This window comes from Dreissena polymorpha, chromosome 12 (assembly GCF_020536995.1).
Source record: "Dreissena polymorpha isolate Duluth1 chromosome 12, UMN_Dpol_1.0, whole genome shotgun sequence".
NCBI classification, from domain to species: Eukaryota; Metazoa; Mollusca; class Bivalvia; order Myida; family Dreissenidae; genus Dreissena; species Dreissena polymorpha.
Window position 1 is genome coordinate 71,472,433 of NC_068366.1, and position 6,655 is coordinate 71,479,087.

At 36.2% G+C, this 6,655-nt stretch overlaps 1 long non-coding RNA gene across 1 annotated transcript; it reads right to left on the minus strand.

Annotated features, from left to right (window-relative positions):
* Window positions 1–241: 241 nt before the first annotated feature.
* Window positions 242–5,299, minus strand: LOC127852270 (uncharacterized). Its single transcript, XR_008036157.1, has 2 exons — window positions 1,403–5,299; window positions 242–1,256 (listed from the first exon to the last, which is right to left on the minus strand). It is a non-coding gene; the product is annotated as an uncharacterized LOC127852270 (long non-coding RNA).
* Window positions 5,300–6,655: the final 1,356 nt, after the last annotated feature.

Genomic DNA, 6,655 nt, shown 5'->3' on the forward strand with positions numbered 1-6,655 from the left:
TTTAACTTAGACAATATCCATAGGAAAGGCTATACGTACAGAGCCGTACGGCAAACCTATTGTCTACCCGTACGGGGCCGTGCGGCTAGCCTCTTGTCTAGCCGTACGACTAGCCACTGTAAAATGTATAGTTATTTCATTTTCATTTTACAAATGTCTTTAAAAATATATTTAAATTTTCTCTATCATGGAAGTGTCATTTATTCATACAACACATGACAAATTATAACAACAATATATGTTAAAATTATCTGACCCTTGTCAGACGTTTTATTATGAAACTAATAAATGATATGCATGATTGTCAGATTGTGAAATGCTCAATTCAAGTATTATATAAGAGATAAATGGTGACGGACCCATGACAAACAAATAATTGGAGATAGTAGTAACAATCCATCATAAGTTGCAGTACGAACTAAATGATTATCATGAAAATAAAAACTGATTTAACAAGCAAATTCGTTGAATTGATATCCCCCGCCATTATACTTCTGGATACAAGTTATGGCTCTGGACACACAAAAAAAGCATTTTTTTCAAATACAAAGGGTCATAACTCCGCTATTAATCAAGGATGTACAATGCCATTTGGCGTGCATCATCCTCTTATCCATATATATATACTCGTACCAAGTTTCAATGAAATCTGCTAAAGCACTTCCAAGATATGGTTCCGGACACAAAAGTGCCGGACGGACAGACGGAAAGACGGACAATGCCAAATTAATATCCCTCCGCTGTTGGCGGGGGATCACAAAAATTAAGCAAAATTAATTACATACACAACAAGATGCGTTTGTGAAACCCAATGCCCCGTATATAACGTTTGACCTTGAAGGATGACCTTGACCCTTCACCACTCAAAATGTGCAGCTCCATGAGATACACATGCATGTCAAATATAAAATTGCTAGCTTCAATATTGCAGAAGTAACATAACATGAGCAATTTTGACCCATATATTTGACCTTGAAGGATGACCTTGACCTTTCACCACTCAAAATGTGCAGCTCTATGAGATACATATGCATGCCAAATATCAAGTTGCTATCTTCAATAGTGCAAACGTATTCATAAAATAAGCGATTTGGGCCACATATATTTAACCTCTGACCTTGAAGGATGACTTTGACCTTTCAACACTCAAAATTTGCAGCTCCATGAGATACACATGCATGCCAAATTTCAAGTTGCTATCTTCAATATTGCAAAAGTATTAATAAAATAAGCGATTTGGGCCACATATATTTGACCTCTGACCTTGAAGGATGACCTTGACCTTTCACCACTCAAAATGTGCAGCTCAATGAGATACACATGCTTGGCAAATATCAAGTTGCTATCTTCAATATTGCAAAAGAATTCATAAAATGAGCGATTTTGGCCACATATATTTGACCTCTGACCTTGAAGGATGACCTTGACCTTTCACCAATGATAATGTGCAGCTTCAGGAGATGCATTTGCATGCCAAATATCAAGTTGCTACTTTCAATATTGCAAAATGTTAAAGTTGGCATAAACAGACCAACCAACCAATCAACAGACCGACAGAGCAAAAACAACATGTCCCCCACTACTATAGTGGGGGACATAAAAATAGACTGATCCTACGAGCAAACCCCATATTTACACAGAACAATGTCTGAATTGACATAAATTTGGACAAAAAACATGCATTTTCCTGGATTTGAAGCACAGACCTTTTGATTGCAAACAACAGTCTTACTTACTAAGACATTTCTGAAAATTACACGTTGCCAGCAAAGTACATTTTTAAATCAGATATGCAATGTCATGTCCTTACCAAATTGTACTAGAGCTGTTTTCACTTCGAGTTTGCAAACAGCCTTAAAATATAAACTAAACACTAGAAAAGAATCTTTAACAAGGGCTGTTTGTAAAACAAGCATGCCCCCCATATGGGCTGTCCGTTGTAGTGGCAGCCATTGTGTGAATACGTTTTTTGTCACTGTGACCTTGACCTTTGACCTAGTGACCTGAAAATCAATAGGGGTCATCTGTGAGTCACGATCAATGTACCTATGAAGTGTCATGATCCTAGGCAAAAGCGTTCTTGAGTTATCATCCGAAAATCATTTTACTATTTCGGGTCACCGTGACCTTGACCTTGTGACCTCAAAATCAATAAGGGTCATCTGTGAGTCATGATCAATCTACCTGTGAAGTTTCATGATCCTAGGCATATGCGTTCTTGAGTTATCATCTGAAAACCATTTTACTATTTCGGGTCACCGTGACCTTGACCTTTGACCTAGTGACCTCAAAATCAATAGGGGTCATCTGCAAGTCATGATCAATCTAGCCATGAAGTTTCATGATCCTAGGCGTATGAATTTTTGAGTTATCATCCGGAAACCATTTTACTATTTTGGGTCACCGTGACCTTGACCTTTGACCTCAAAATCAATAGGGGTCATCTGCGAGTCATGATCAATGTACCTATGGAGTTTCATGATCCTAGGCCCAAGCGTTCTTGAGTTATCGTCTGACAACCACCTGGTGGACGGACCGACAAACTGACATACCGACAGACCGACCGACATGAGCAAAGCAATATACCCCCTCTTCTTCGAAGGGGGGCATAATGAGATAAAAGTGCACTTACAAAATCAAAGTCTTTCATTTTGAAAACCAATAGACAGAATTATAACATATAAAAAGTATACAATCTTCAGTACACTGATCAACAAATTAAAACATTTTAAATCATACAATTTGCATAAAATTCAAAGCTTGATATCTCAAAAACTTATCCACAATATTGAAAGATATTAAGAATCTTACAATCTGCATCATAACTAAAGCTCAATATCTTATAAAACTGATTGACTAAACTGCAACATTTTACAAATTATTTAATCTACAAAAAATGAAAAACTTCATATTTCAAAATTCAACCGACAGCATTGACACATATTTAGAATCATACAAAGTTAAAGCTTCAAATGTCAACTTGAAATGAGTCCAAAGTACACGGACTTTAGTGAAACACTGGTAAGGGACTAAAAAGGCAGTTAACAACAAGAGCTGTGTTCGTAAAACACAATCCCCCTTACTGCGCCGCTTTGAAGCCATATATTCGACCTATGACATTGAATTATGACCTTGACCTTTCACCACTCAAAATGTGCAGCTCCATGAGATACACATGCTTGCCAAATATGAAGTTGCTATCTTCAATATTGCAAAAGTATTCATAAAATGAGCGATTTTGGCCACATATATTTGACCTCTGACCTTGACCTTTCAGAAAATTAAAATGTGCAGCTCTATGAGATACATATGCATGCCAAATATCAAGTTGCTATCTTCAATATTGCAAAAGTTATTGCAAATGTTAAAGTTGGCGTAAACAGATCAACCAACCAACCAACAGACAGGACAAAAACAATATGTCCCCCACTACTATAGTGAGGGACATAAAAATAGACTGAACCTTCAAGCAAACCCCAAATTTACATAGAACAATGTCTGAATCGCCATAAATTTGGACAAAAAACATGCATTACCCTGTATTTGAAGCACAGACCTTTTGATTGCAAACAACAGTCTTACTAAGACATTTCAGAAAATTACAAGTTGCCAGCAAAGTACATTTTAAAATCAGATATGCAATGTCATGTCCTTACCAAATTGTAATAGAACTGTTTTCACTTCGAGTTTGCAAACAGCCTTAAAATATAAACTAAACACTAGAAAAGAATCTTTCAGGAGATAAAAGTGCACTTACAAAATCAAAGTCTTTCATTTTGAAAACCAATAGACAGAATTAAAACATAAAAATTATGCAATCTTCATTACACTGATCAACACCATTAAAACATTTTAAAATCATACAATTTGCATAAAACTCAAAGCTTGATATCTCAAAAACTTATCCACAATATTGAAAGATATTAAGAATCTTACAATCTGCATCATATTTAAAGCTCAATATCTTATAAAACTGATTGACGAAACTGCAACATTTTACAAATTATTTAATCTACAAAAAATGTAAAACTTCATATTTCAAAATTCAACTGACAGCATTGACACATATTTAGAATCATACAAAGTTAAAGCTTCAAATGTCAACGTGAAAAACACATCCAAGATATCATTTAAACTAATATACTGACAAAGTTTCAAGAAGATTCATAAGTCCATATAAGGAAAAATGCCCCGCCCACTGGTGGCCATGTTTTTCTTAGCAACTGGAACCAATTTCAAACTTGTCCAAATATCATTGGGACAAATCTTCTGACAAAGTGTCATGATGATCGTACAATAAATATGGCTTCTAGAGTTTTAACAGGGTTTTACTTTAGCCATATAAGGAAAAATACCACGCCCCCTTAGTGGCCATGTTTTTCCACCAACTAGAACCATTTTTGAACTCATCCAAGATATCATTAGGACAAATCATCTGACCAAGTTTCATAATAATCGGAAAATAAATGTGGCCTACAGAGTGTTTACAATGTTTTAGTAAAGCATGATACATAACCATATTAGGAAAAATGCCCCCGCCCCCTGGTGGCCATGTTTTTTAAGCAAACGAAACTATTTTTGAACTAATCCAAGATATCATTAGACAAATCTTCTGACCAAGTTTCATGAAGATAAGAAAATAAATGTGGCCTATAGAGTGTTAACAAAGTTTTACTATAGCCATATAAGGTAAAATGCCCCACCCCCTGGCGGACATGTTTTTCAACCAACCAGCATCATTTTTTAACTTGTCTACGATATTTTTTGGGATGAATATTCTGACCAAGTTTCATGAAGATCGGAAAATAAATGTGGCCTCAAGAGTGTTAACAAGATTTTACTATAGCCATATATAGCCATATAAGGAAAAATGCCCCCGCCCTTTGGCAGCCATGTTTTTCAAGCAAACGTAACCATTTTCAGCTCGTCTAAGATATCATTGAGACCAAACTTCTGACCAAATTTCATGAAGAATGGACAATAAATGTGGCCTCTAGAGTGTTAGCAATGTTTAACTAAAGACATAAGGAAAACTCCCCCGCCCCTTGGCGGCCATGTTTTTTCACTGATCTGGACCATTTTCAAACTCGTCCAAAATATAAATAAAACCAATGTTTTGACCAAGTTTCATGATGATTAGGCAAACATTTTGACTTCTAAAGTGTTCACAAGGTTTCTCTATAGCCATATAAGGAAACTGCCCCGCCCCTGGCGGCCATGTTTTTCAACGGACCGGAACCAATTTTTAACTAAACCAAAATATCATTTAGACAAACATTTGACAAAGTTACATGAAGATTGGACTTCTACAGTGTTCACAAGTTTTTTGTTGTTTTTTTTGACCTAGTGACCTAATTTTTGACCCAGCATGACCCAGTTTCGAACTCAGTCGAGGTATCAATGTGACAAATGTTCTGCAAAATTTCATGAAGATCAGACAATAAATGTGGCATCTAGAGTGTTCACAAGGCAAAATGTTTGACGACATACAACGCACAACGGACAAAAGGCAATCACAAAAGCTCACCATGAGCATGTTGCACTCAGGTGAGCTCAAAAGTTATGGCCAATTTTAAAGTTTTCAGACGGACGGACAGAAGCAATATATTTAACATTTAACCTTGAAGGATTACCTTGACCTTCACTTTTCTCACCACTCAATATGTGCAGCTTCACAAGATGCACATGCATGCCAACTGGAGCTTTGTCACAGACGTGACATATACCCCCACATAACGCATTGACACAGACTATTTTGTATGCTGTCTTCACAAAACAAGATAATACAATTTATGGCGATTTTTTAAGAATCATTATGCCATTATCATTTATAGCCATTTTACCTTTGAACTCTTGAATTGTTTCACATGACAAGCCTTCCAATGACTTTGAACAAAATTGATGTACAGAGTCATTTTAAAATCTTACAATGAATGACATATTTATGGCCCAGACAAGATAATTTATTGCCATTTTTGACCTTTGAACTAAAACTACAACTTTGAGTTTGAAGATATCGACGTAATTCTTTCGCGCGACACACTGTCAAATGATGGTGAACAAAAGAGCCAACGATTTTAAAAATTGCACAATAAACAACATAGTTATTGCCCAGACAAGCTCAATTATGGCCATTTTTTACCTTTAAACTCAAATTGTGCCCTTGTTCTTGGAAATATCGACGTAATTCTTTCGCCCGACACACTGTTCAATGATGGTGAAACAAATGTGCCAAATGATTTTAAATATCTCACAATAAAAAACAAAGCTATGGCCCGGACAAGCATTTGACCTTTGAACTCCCAAGTGTGACCTTGACCTTTGAGATATTGACGTAATTTCTTTAAACGCGACACCACCGTTCCAATGATGGTGAACAAATGTACCGAGTCATTTAAAAATGTAACGATAAATAACATAGCTATGGTCCGTACAAACTTACAGTTTTAAAACATACTAAGTGACCCCATGACCTAGTTTTGACCTGGCATGACCCATATTCAAACTTGATCTAGACATTATCTACATACAACTACTGACCAGTTTGGTGAAGATCGGATGAAATATCGGGACAGACCGACAAACGTGACTCCTATATAGCCCCCATTACCATTGTATAGGGCGTAAGAAAATATCAAGTTTGCTATGTTCAATA